Genomic DNA, 13823 nt, shown 5'->3' with positions numbered 1-13823 from the left:
CACAAAACTCCTCCGTTTCAACAAAAACTCGTGGATTTTCCATAACTTCAAGGATTCATGAAAAATAATATAATAGGGGAAGGTGAGGGGACCGGGCAACCTAACCGGCCGACCATGCCCTAGCCATGGACGGTCCCACACCTTGCAATCCCTAATCTTGCAAAATAATTCATTTTCCTCTATTCATGAAACTCCTGGGTTTGAGCAAAATTCATGATTTCTCCATATTTTCTCAAATATTGCTCAAATCACGAAAAACCAAAAACCAACACAGTCACACGGCCGGCTAGCCTCACACGACAATTTTTAAATATTAAAACACTTTTATTTTAATATTTTCAAAATATTGGTGAATTGAGCATACATGCTCATTCCAACAAAAATCGAGAATTCCCAGTCAAGATGAAACTCTTCTGAAAATTCATGATATTGCTCGAACGCGCATCAGAAAATACCGAAACCCTCAGTATGGAAACACGGACACCACGGCAACACATGGATGCCTTCATGACCGACCACGTTCATTCCTAGGGCTTGCACAAGGCCGGTCCCACACGTTTTCATAATTCTGACCTAATTTGCTCAATTGCTCATACTGAGCCCGAACTCTCTCCAACCAACTGGGGGGTTCTCCAAATGACCAACAACTGGTCCCGTGACCACCAAGAGATGGTCTCATGCTCTCTTGGTCAGTCCACATCTCTCATACCTAGGTTTTATCACCTAATGTTGAATCCATCAATATTTTAATAAATGATGAAACCTGTATTTAATCATCGTTCTTTCACCAACTCTCAAACTGAGAACCCTGGTGCGTGCTCACTCGAGCACTGGGCATCACATGGACGCTCATCATCCCATGTGGTCGGTCCCTTTTCACTCATGACCAATTTTGAGCAATTCACCAATTGTTGAAGGATTGATCAAAAATTAGGGTTTCGAAAAAACGTTATGCGAATCACCATTCTGAGAAAGTTCAAACACAAAATTATGTTGATCGATGATTCAGCAATCAACATCCAAATTAATAATATTCGGTAGTTCACCAATATTTTTGATTAATATTTTATTGGGTCACGACACCAGTAAATAATTCTTTGAGTTGAGCAATACTTGCTCAGTTGCTCGAATATTGATCCAACCATCAATATTTGGTAATTCATCAGTAGTTTGTCGAATTGAGCAACACTTGCTCAATTGCATGTCAAATCACCTATATTCAGTATTTTGTTGAATTGAGAAACACTTGCTCAGTTGCACACCAAAATTATCGAATTCGTCGAATTGAGCAATACTTGCTCAGTTGCTCGACAAACTCTCAAATTCGGCAATTCGTCGAGTTGAGCAATACCTGCTCAGTCGCTCTAGTCAGTAATTCATTGACATCTCAGAGAACTACATGTTCAATCCATGAATCATTGAGCATTCACCACTTATGCTCGATTCAACAAAACTAGACTCACAGTCCAAATCAATCAACAACTGACTAACTAATACACGTCTGCCTTGCAGACTCCACGATTCGTGAAATATCAATCACGTCACAAATGGGGGTATATCACTTAGGGTTTTGGTCTGGCGGTCTACGACACGTGGATTCATCCACAACGAGAAATGTGCGTAAGTCGTGTAAACGGTTGAAGGAGTTAGAAAAGTAGTGGGTGCACGATCAGTCAAGTCTCCGCACGACAAGGAACTGACTTTACCACGATCTCCCACTTTCCCACTCTTTCACTCAAGAAACCGTCACACTTACAGGGATCAGTGGTACATCATTCTTGCAAATATAAATAAGTCTAAATCGAGGACATCAGGAGATCATCAATCATCAATTATCATTATTATCCGTCAACAACTCGATATAAACTTATTCACAGAACTCAACTTCAGCAGTTCAGTAATATTGCGGAAACCTTCAGTCCACCCACAATCCTTGATCATCACTGATCCCACACAACTCTCAGCTTCCCTCCTACAGATCAACCCATCTCCCTCTTTGCGACCGAATTGACTCTGGAACGACCATTGTCTTAGTTTAGGCCGAAGTCATACAGATTGATTTCCCGAATCTAAGCACCCCTTTTGCAGCGGTGCATCTGTGTGAAGATTAACATTTTGCCCGGCTGAGGAGTCTCGACAGCACGCTCGACTCTCCACTTTCCCAAAAAACTGGCGACCCATTTTCCTCATCCACATATTGGCAACCACAATGGGAGATTAATCTTTCGGTTGCAATTTCACATTTTCACAAAATGGTTTATCTTAGGTCAGTTTCAGTTACAAATCCTAACACGAACATCGCTAGCACTAGCAACAACGGTGGTATTCCAGAAACCATTCCTGCTTCCAACAATGATGGTGACACTACTCCTCCTCGAACCAACGTATAAAACCATCCTATCTTCGGCCGGTCTCCCGAGGAAATAAGAGAAAATCCGCCTACCATAGGTGATCTTATGAAGGTGTAAGAGACTCTTGCCAAAAATCAGATTGACATGGCTGCAACACAGAAAGAGCTATGCAATTATATCAAAACTCTCACTGACAAGATGTCATACAAAACTCAAGAGAAAGGAAAAGACAAGGAAACGTCTCCAACTACTGATCCCGAAGTTATTCCAGTCCCTGAAGATGATGAAACCCGCAAATCTGCAGAACCTGAACCTGCCAGTTTCATCACCCGTGAAGACCTGGAACGTTTTATGGAGAATCGAGGAAAAGGACATGCACCGTCTGTGCACCGTCACCAACCTCCATATCCCGCTATTACACAAAGAATTCCTCTCCCAAAAGGTTACACTTCTCCAACGTTCACACTCTACAACAGAACGGGGAATGCCCGAGAACACGTCTCTCGATTCTTGGAAGCATTAGGAGAGCATGAACACAACCATGTTTTCCGCTTGAAAGAGTTTTCAAAATAGCTGACGGGTCGAGCGTATACTTGGTACAACAACATTGCACCAGGGAGCATATCTAATCGGGGAGAAATGATCAATGTTTTCTACCGGAAGTACTTCTTTGTCTCTGAGCAAATTACTCTTTATGACTTGGGAAGGATCGCTCAGAAGGCTGCCGAAAATCCGAATGATTATGTGAAGAGGTTCAGGATTCAAGCTTTGGACTGTCGTGATCCAAACGTTACTGAACAACAACTGGTGGACTTGTGCATCAATGGCATGATCCCAGTTTACAGGGCTTTGCTGGAGAATCTTCGCTTTCAGACCTTTTCAGAACTTCATGAAGTAGCCAAGCGATCAGCGACTACTGCTCCCGCCTTGCTAGAAAGAACGAAAACTGTCAAAGTAGAGGAATCGAAAGACAATCGAAGCAGCAATTCCCGGCGTCTGATCAACAAACAGTACAATGTTGAAGCCTCCATGAATGTTGCTGAAGGGAGCAAGAGAAAAGCCGAGGCACATCAACATAAGAATGCTTCTTCAACGTCTCACCCTCTGAAAGCTCCAAGGAAGGACAACCAGACTAGAAATGCACAACCACCGAATCAACAGGATGATCAAGAAGTACCTGACTTCCCTTTTCCCATTGAAGAAGTGATCGAACTACTAGAAGTCTGGGTCCAAGATGGTGCAATCAAACTACCTCCTGTCAAGAAGGAACCAACTGCGGAAAAAATGGAAAACGCACGTTACTGCCATTTCTATAGGTACGTCAGTCATCCAACAAGTGATTGTAGAAATTTGAAACGCATATTCAAAGAGAAGGCCTACTTAGGAGAACTGAGGAATGAAGAAGTGCACATAAATCCTCTCCCAATCAGAACATTCGCACCCTTCGAGTACGGTCAAGGAAGCGGTTCAATCCTTAATTGAGCACGTATGCGAGTTTTTGTACCTGTCAAAAGCCCAGAGAGATGATATGTTTGTTGCGCTGAACCATATTGTGTCTGGAAAGCGGCTAGCAATCCAGCAGACGCTCCCTGAACCTCCAGTAACAGACAACGAGATGTACGATTGTGGACTTCTCACTATGGTGCATCTCAAGGGAAATGAATTCAAACGAGCATTAGTTGACGTTGGCACTTCTGTTAACATCATCCCTTTGAAAACCCTCAGAGCTGCTGACATCACTCGACAAGAAGCGACTCATGCTCCTATTTCAGTCAGAGACCACGAAGGAATCTCCAGGGAGGCTTACGGTTACATCATTCTCAACATAAGAAACGACTCAACCTATACAGAAACTAAATTCTTCATAATTAAGGAGGATACGGTATATGACATGATTCTTGGGCGAGCATGGATTCATGATGGAAGAATTGTTGCGGTATCTTCATCCTCAGTTGCACAATTCTTCGTCGAAGAAAGTTCCGACTCGGAAGATGATCAACCTTTCGAGCATTTGGAGAAGGTCCAAACCTTAACAGGACTCATACAAAATCCCGAGGAAAGTGCACATGAATTTATCAGGAGATTCCGCACGCATGCAAGTTTTATTCCCCCTCATAATTCCATATTAGAAACTTTCAAATATGCTACCTTTATCCGGGGACTCAATCATACTCATGACCAAGCTATCATCAAATTCTATGAGTGGGTAGTCTCGCCTCAGCAGTACTACACTAAATGGTTGGAATCTCTCCGAACTGAGGAACCCATTGGAAGGTTCATCGCTGAAGATCTGGCTCGGTTCCACAAGCATTATCCAACATAATCTCCTCTACGTGAATGTCCACATGTGCCGCAAAATTGGAAAGCTACACCAACATGGAATCCACGAGGAATTCCAAACCAACATAAGATATTCAAAGCACGTACAACCAAGCCTAACAAATTTCATGAAGGAGATTTGGTTCTTAAGGCAACCAGACGCAATTTGCACTCTACAAAGAGTTCCAACTAGGAAGGACCTTTTATGATTGCTAAGTCAGTTGCTGGAGGATACTACAAATTGGCTGACATCAAAGGCAAGACAAGTGTACCAATGATTCATGAGAATTGGCTCAAGATTTTCGACGCATGAAGCATTCAACATTGGATGTCTTATATCCAAAGCAAACACTCAAAGCATCTGGCGTTCACACCTTAAGATTTTCTTTTAATTGTATTTTTCAATTCCTCCAAAACGTGTGCATACTTGCACTCAGTATTTGAAAATTCAGCAATTTATCAAAGTTCTTTATTTAATAAAAATCTCTATCAAATCCAAAATCCAAAAGAAAATCCGCAGTCACTCAAAACCTGTCGAAAAATCAAAACCCAAATAAAACCTCACATATCTCGGAAGTTCAATGTTCATGATATTATGGAAAGGAAATTAAAGGAAGCCATCGAAGTATGATTTCTGCTTCTCAGCATTCTCCAAGACTTGCAAAGCCTCTCTCTCCAACTCCAGCTTTTTGGTCAGCTCAGCAATCTTGGTCATGTTCGCCATCACAGCATTACTAGTAAAAGGGATGTTCTTCACTACTGCATCCTTGATAATGTTGATCTTCTGACGAAGCCACTTCAAGTTAAAGACAAGTCTCTCAGAATTCTCCAAGTTGTACTCCCAATCAAAGAGTACATCTCGAGTAACAGTACTTCTGTCCCTGGTTCGTATGTCATTTATAACACGCAATATGTTTCCCAATTGCATTGTCAAGAAGTAGCTACTATCAAGATCCCTGGCAACAACAATATGACCATACATTTTCCACAACTTCTCATACATGTTGGCATACCCAGTAGGAACGCTGAATCCACCAACATACACATGATACGGGAGTTGAGCACCAAATGGAGGCTCACAAACAATCCCTGCATTGGGATATTCGTGTATTACTACACGATTCTCAACTACTGGAGCACCCTCCATTGTCATTACAACATCTTCTTCCGGGACAGTCTCTTCTGTTCTTTGCTCGGTTTCAATAGAAACTGGAGTCTCAGTTTCCTCTACGGCTTCAACAATGATATTCTCATAACCTAGAGGTGGAGAGTTGGTGATGTTACTGCTTTGATTCACCACATTGCTCGAATCTTCAACATTGGTTCCGTTATTCTCAACTTCGGTATTTGGTACCTAATACGAAGATTACATGAGATTAGAGCAGGAACATCAAAGGCAACCATAAAATTCAGAATCTAAGTGAACTAACATCATCTAAGTTCCTTATTTTTCACCCAAAACATGAGCAAATGGTGTAGAATCCATGAAACGCGTTTTCAAACAAGCTCATCTGAAGAGATTCTACACTGCCCTGTATTAAACGACGAACTGGGATCAATTGGCAAGGAATTTAAGGTTGGGTCATATACCATTCTCTTCGTAAAGAAGTCCTCTACAACGTATCAAAATTTCAGAACGATCGGATGAACGAGAAAGCAGATGTGACCAAAAAATTGGACGACATGCAATCTGGAAAAGTTCTGAAAATCTCCTGGAAGTTTACGGTTTCGCCTTTTTCAGTCCCTAAACATGCTCAAAAATCAAAAATCTTCTTTGAGAAATCTTGGAAATTTCCTGGGATTGAAGATACATAGACAGACATCGAAAATCCGACTACAAACGAGGATTCTACGGTGTTTTTACTAAAAGCTGAAGTCTGAAATTTCCTGGTGGCGTATTTCGGCAAAATTACTCATCTACTCGCATGGACTTTCACTCATTCATTCATAAATCAGAAATATCATATATCTATGAAGAGGTCACAGGAGGTATACTTACTAGGGGAGTCTCTAAACCATTTGAAGGCTCGGCGGTGTTAGAATCTCCGTTGCCAACTCCGTTATCTTCATTCGGTTCGAGATTTCGGGAACTCTCCATATCTCCATGACTCAAAGAAGAGTGTTCGTCATCAACATGCTGCTCATCTACAATGAGTTCCTCCTGGATACATCAACAATGATCATCATTAATTCATCCAAAGGCGTGTTACACTAATCAGCTTGAGGAGGGAATACTTACGTCAACTTCCTCGTCAGTGTTGTATCCTTGAATTATTCGACCAGGAGAAATACGAAGACCATCAATAACAGATGGAGCAAAATTCTGAAACGAATTAACAATATTCTTTTAAGATCCTGATCACAAGGACGAGAAAGTTGCAATAATGAAGAAAAGTATTAACAACTCACCCCAAGTAGCGGCAGGAGGTTGTATATCGTTTGGGATCATCCTATGAGATGTCTTGCTCCTGCCTTCTCCTCCTTGAGGACTTTCTTGAAGGTTTGGAGAGTTTATATCAACTCGAAATCTCACAGCACACCCATCCTACCATGGAGTCCACAATACAATTAAGAAGCGTGATTGGCGTACTTTGGCTAAAATCATGAAAAAGGTACTCACCTGTGTCGCATTTGGAGACGTCTTCCTTTTGTATCCAATGGAAAGATATATCAGCCTGGATCGATCAGAGATCATGTCAGAGGAAGGGAACTCTCGAACTGGGGACTTAACATCCATTGAAAACTCATACACACACTCAAGTTGCTGATGCCAGAAGTCTATGTAACCCGGAGTCACGAAATTAGCACGATCAGAGTATGGGAATAAATACTCACTTTCCTTCACATGAGTGCAGTCCAGATTAGTCTTCAAATACTCAATTGATGGTTTGTTCATTCGGTGACCCGGAATACACTGATCAGAACCCATCTGTCGAGCCGCTCTATCAATATTGTATTCTTCTACCCGGAATTCTCCATTCATTACTGATATCAAGAAACCAGGAGTACAACTCAAGACAAAAGATCTCTCTCCTTCACTCAGACCATCACCAGTACTCAACGTGATATTCTCGTCAGTAGTATTGAAAGTGATCAACTGTGAGAAAAGAGAAGGAACCGACACCCAGGGGCGAAAATTGAACTCGGACTCAATGTCCAAAACGTCAGTAAAGCATATCTTGTATTGTGGGTTATTTATAGACCAGCGCATGATCCTGGCGTTATTCTTCTCAAGGAAGGAGTGACGAGTGTCGACCGTGGGGCCTTGCAAAATGCTGCGGGGAATTGGGGCGTAACTCTCGAGATGCTCCCACATCAAGGCTTGGAGGAACATGGTATTGGCATATGTATCGACTTTCATGAAGCCATCAGAAATACTGGAGTCTATAACTAGAAAGTCTAAATTGGCGAACAACGAACCCAAGAATAGACTGCCAATGGGAATTTTCTCACCTTTTGCCATCTTTATGGCAAAGCGAATCAAAAACGGCTTCAGCAAGTGTCCACAATCTTCAAAAATATCCCAGGAAAGCCACAGGCATAAGAAAGCAGCAATTGTTAAAGCGCCATCAACCGGTTCTTCAGGAATTATATCTCTCGGCCACCAATGTGATAACCATTGAGCATAGAAGGATGCGGGTGACTCATTGAATTTGTGCATATTGGCCTCTAATATGTTAGATATCTCCTTCTCCTCTGACGAAAGCTCTTCAGGGAAATTACCAGTAATTGGAAAGTGCAACAAAACAACTACATTTTCTAAGGTAATGGTGAATATCATCTTCAGAAGCGCTATGGGACTAAGCCATTTTCACAAAGTTGCTGTGACATCCATACAAAAATTTCATCAACAAAATTGAAGCAACAAGACAATTATGATGCTCATATCGACGTCTACAAAAATGGTAATCCTCAACTCTTACCTATTTACGATTTCATGAACTTAGTGATAACAGCGTAGAACCCCAAAACTTGTTTGTTCTTTCAAACCTGCAAAGCCGAGCAAAAAACTTATCATTTGGGAGTCAACACTGACTTTTCACGAAACCATGAACAATTCACATAAAATTTTCATGTGAACATCTCATGATTTTATACCACAAAACATATATCATAAAATCATGAAACACAATTTTTCATCTTCAACAGTTACTCAAAATCACTGTTTGATTTTATTTTATCAAAAAAAAAACAACTCACGTACGCATATAAAAAAAAAAAACTTTTTACGTGAGTTAACTTTTCTCAATCGAGTATTCACCTATGAAACGAGGGTCTTTCCTATTTTGTAAAGTTCAAATAAAATTTCGAAAGTTCTCAAACAAATTTTCATCATGAACTCCAGGTCTTTTCGAAATTCCTTTAACCCTATGGATCGTTATTTATTACTTTTACGAACAAACCTACGTTCCTAGAAGTATTTGCAAAGCTCATGCTTCGAAAAACAAACTTGGGTTTTCATGAAACCTAATAAACAAAACTTTTACTACTGCAACTATACCATGTATATTCAAAAGTTTATGAATATCTTTCATGTTAGGGATTTTTGCTCGTTCCTTCGACTAACGAACAAACGGGCATATACATACGATTTCTAAAAATCATTCATAAATCCTACGCATACATGCAACCATGGGGTTTTTGGTTTTGTGAACAAATCATCAATCATAAAAAACCTACAGGAAAAAATAATAATTCGGACTTACCTGGTCGGCGCCGGTCGGAGCTTGGTCGGACGGCAAACGACGATGATCGGCGACGACTAAAATCCGGCGGAAGTTTTTTTCTTCCCTGCTGCAACTCGCGTGAGAATGGTGAAGAGAGGGAGGTGCTTGGTCAACCAAAATAAAGAATTTTGGGGGTTCTCCCCTTTTATATCAAATTTAATTCTAAAACCTAATAAAAACATGGGTTTCCTTTTTTGGGCTCGGGCCCATATGTCCTAAACCGACATAACTAGGCTTCTCAATACTCAAATCAGCAGCGCCTCATCTCTCCATGATCACGAGATGACACTCTGTATTGCTATCAGGGTCCTTGTCTTTGCATTTTCTCGTGCATGACACCATTGGAGCAAATCGAGGATTCTGAGGCACACCTTTGTAGATTGAGTTCAACCACCGATCTCATCGATTGAAAATCACCATTTAATGCATTACTGCAGAACATGAATCTTCCCCACTAAGCAGGGGACTTAATGTTGATGGTGGATTTTCAACAAAAGGCAAAACCGTAAAATCATGAGGCTTTTTTTTTGACACGGCTTTCAGGCATGCAACGATTCATATTTTACGAAGCCATGATGAATATGTTTTCGAAAAGCCTCCACCAGCTGAGCATTCGATCCCCGCATTCCGTCGTGACCTCTATGCAGAATAACGTATTTGGGCGGTTTTTCGTAGATTGAGAGCTTAACGCCTTCAGGACGTCGGTGATACTCACTGTTCCCTGACTGCAGGAGAGAGACCCACCTCCACATAGAAAAATAGTTGGGCAGCGGACGCCTTCAGGACGTCGGTGACACTGACCGTTCCCTGATTATGTGGAGAGATTGTGCATAGATTCAGGCGGTTCTCCGTAGATTGAGAGCAGTAACGCCTTCAGGTCGTAAACAACATCGTGACTCCCTGATTATGCACCATTCAGAATAGATGTGATGCTTTAACTGGCTAATATATTTTCTGCAATAGATTAATTCTGCTGCGACATTCACCACTGAATTCCCAGAAGAATCTATTATTGCTCCTATTCCATGGTCGAATCCACGGTCTGATCCCATGGAATGGCAATAACAATTGCTCATATTCCATGGTCTAATCCACGACCTGATCCCATGGAATGGCAATAACAATTGCTTCGATTCTATGATCGAATCCACGGCTTGATCTCATAGAATGACAATAAAAAAACTATGCTATCTCATTACTCCGATTTCATGATCGAATCCACTGATCTCATGAAATGGTAATAGATAATCTTAATTACTCTGATTCCATGGTCGAATCCACGATCCCATAGGATGGTAATGCTTGTTTTATTATTCTGAATTCGTAGTCCAATCCACAGCTGATCCTGCGAATTAATAATGAACAACTGTTCATTTTTATTACTCAGTTTCATGAATTATTCTCCACTGATTTCATAGATTAGTAATAAATACTCAACAACCGGGCATCTGGACCATCACAGAGTAAGCCCCACAAAAATAGTGCGAGTGTAATCGACAATGATGCACGACTGAGCACCCGGATGCACGAACGAGTGTCCAAAAATATGAAATAATGAGGAATCCTTCGCAAAACAGGAGAAAACAATAAATATTAATAAAATAATAAGAGGCGCCCAAGGCCGGGCCCACTAGACGGCCGTCCGGCCATGCCCTAGCCATGGTCGGTCCGTGCCTCTCCCATTATTTTCCTTATTTTTTGTTATTTCATGAACTCAAGAAAACTCATTGGTTTTAGCAACTTTCCTTGTTTTTGCAAAACCCGTGAATTCTCCATAACATCGTGGATTCACGAAATAATATTATAAAATAAGGAGAGTTGGGAGGGACCGGGCAACCTAACTAGGCGTGGCCGGTCCCACACCTCACAATCTTTAGATTTTTATAATTATTACTACCTAATCTCTTGAAACTCCTCCGTTTCAACAAAAACTCGTGGATTCTCCATAACTTCAAGGATTCTCCATAACTTCAAGAATTCATGAAAAATAATAAAATAGGGAAAGGTGTGCTGGACCGGGCAACCTAGCCGGCAGGCCATGCCCTAGCCATGGTCGGTCCCACACCTTGCAATCCCTAATCTTAGATATTTATTATTTTCCTCTATTCATGAAACTCCTGGGTTTGAGCAAAATTCAAGATTTCTCCATATATTCTCAAATATTGCTCAAATCACGAAAAACCAAAAACCAACACAGTCACACGACCGGCTAGCCTCACACGATAATTTTAAATATTAAAACACTTTTATTTTAATATTTTCAAAATATTGATGAATTGAGCATACGTGCTCATTCCAACAAAAATCGAGAATTCCCAGTCAAGATGAAACTCTTCTGAAAATTCACGATATTGCTCGAACGCACATCAGAAAATACTGAAACCCTCAATATAGAAACACGGACACCACGGCAACACATGGATGCCTTCATGACCGACCACGGTCATTCCTAGGGCTTGAACAAGGCCGGTCCCACACGTTTTCATAATTCTGACCTAATTTGCTCAATTGCTCATACTGAGCCCGAACTCTCTCCAACCAACTGGGGGATTCTCCAAATGACCAACAACTGGTCCCGTGACCACCAAGAGCTGGTCTCATGCTCTCTTGGTCAGTCCACATCTCTCATACCTAGGTTTTATCACCTAATGCTGAATCCATCAATATTTTAATAAATGATGAAACCTGCATTTAATCATCGTTCTTTCACCAACTCTCAAACTGAGAACCCTGGTGCGTGCTCACTCGAGCACTGGGCATCACATGGACGCTCATCATCCCATGTGGTCGGTCCCTTTTAACTCATGACCAATTTCTATCAATTCACCAAATGTTGAAGGATTGATCAAAAATTAGGGTTTCGAACAAACGCTCTACGAATCACCATTCTGAGCAAGTTCAAACACAAAATTATGTTGATTCAGCAATCAACATCCAAATTAATAATATTCGGTAATTCACCAATATTTTTGGTTAGTATTTTATTGGGTCACGACACCAGTAAATAATTCTTAGAATTGAGCAATACTTGCTCAGTTGCTCGAATATTGATCCAACCATCAATATTCGGTAATTCATCAGTAGTTTGTCGAATTGAGCAACATTTGCTCAATTGCACATCAAATTACCAATATTCAGTATTTTGTTGAATTGAGCAACACTTGCTCAGTTGCACACCAAAATTATCGAATTCGTCGAATTGAGCAATACTTGCTCAGTTGCTCGACAAACTCTTGATATTCGGCAATTCGTCGAATTAAGCAATACTTGCTCAGTTGCTCGATAAACTCTCAATATTCGGCAATTCGTCGAGTTGAGCAATACTTGCTCAGTCACTCTAGTCAGTAATTCATTGACATCTCAGAGAACTACATGTTCAATCCATGAATCGCCGAGCATTCACCACTTATGCTCGATTCAACAAAACTAGACTCACAGTTTAAATCAATCAACAACTGACTAACTAATACACGTCTTCCTTGTAGACTCCACGATTCGTGAAATATCAATCATGTCACAAATGGGGGGATATCACTTAGGGTTTTGGTCTGGCGGTCTACGGCACGTGGATTCATCCACAACGAGAAATGTGCGTAAGTCATGTAAACGGTTGAAGGAGTTAGCAAAGTAGTGGGTGCACGATCAGTCAAGTCTCCGCACGACATGGAACTGACTTTACCACGATCTCCCACTTTACCACTCTTTCATTCAAGAAACCGTCACACTTACAGAGATCAGTGGTACATCATTCTTGCAATATAAATAAGTCTAAATCGAGTACATCAGGAGATCATCAATCATGGATTATCACCATTATCAGTCAACAACTCGATATAAACTTATTCACATAACTCAACTTCAGCAGTTCAACAATTTTGCAGAAACCTTCAACACACCCACAATCCTTGATCATCACTGATCCCACACAGCTCTCAGCTTCCCTCCTACAGATCAACCCATCTCCCTCTTTGCGACCGAATTGACTCTGGAACGGCCATTGTATTGGTTTAGGCCGGAGTCATACATATTGATTTCCCGAATCTATGCACCCCCTTTGCAGAGGTGCATCTGTGTGAGGATTAATATTTTGCCCGGCTGAGGAGTCTCGACAGCACGCTCGACTCTCCACTTTCCCAAAAAATCGGCGACCCGTTTCCCCCATCCACAATGTGGTAATTACGGGATTGTGTATTACCTTAAATTTGGAGAGTTTCAATATGTGTTCTGGGAGCCGGAGTTTATCAAAATTGGAATCAACAAAAAACAGTGGGAAATTTTCATAATCCGAAAATACCTTCAAAATCAACTTAAAAAACAGCTAAAAGAGTTGAAAAACATAAAGTTCTTAATAACCTATTATAGTGTCAATATAAACACCCTAGATAGTGAAATAAAGTATGAAAGGGAAAATCTTAAACAAATCAAC

This window comes from Papaver somniferum, chromosome 4 (genome assembly GCF_003573695.1).
Source record: "Papaver somniferum cultivar HN1 chromosome 4, ASM357369v1, whole genome shotgun sequence".
Lineage (NCBI taxonomy): Eukaryota > Viridiplantae > Streptophyta > Magnoliopsida > Ranunculales > Papaveraceae > Papaver > Papaver somniferum.
This window is presented reverse-complemented; position numbering follows the sequence as displayed.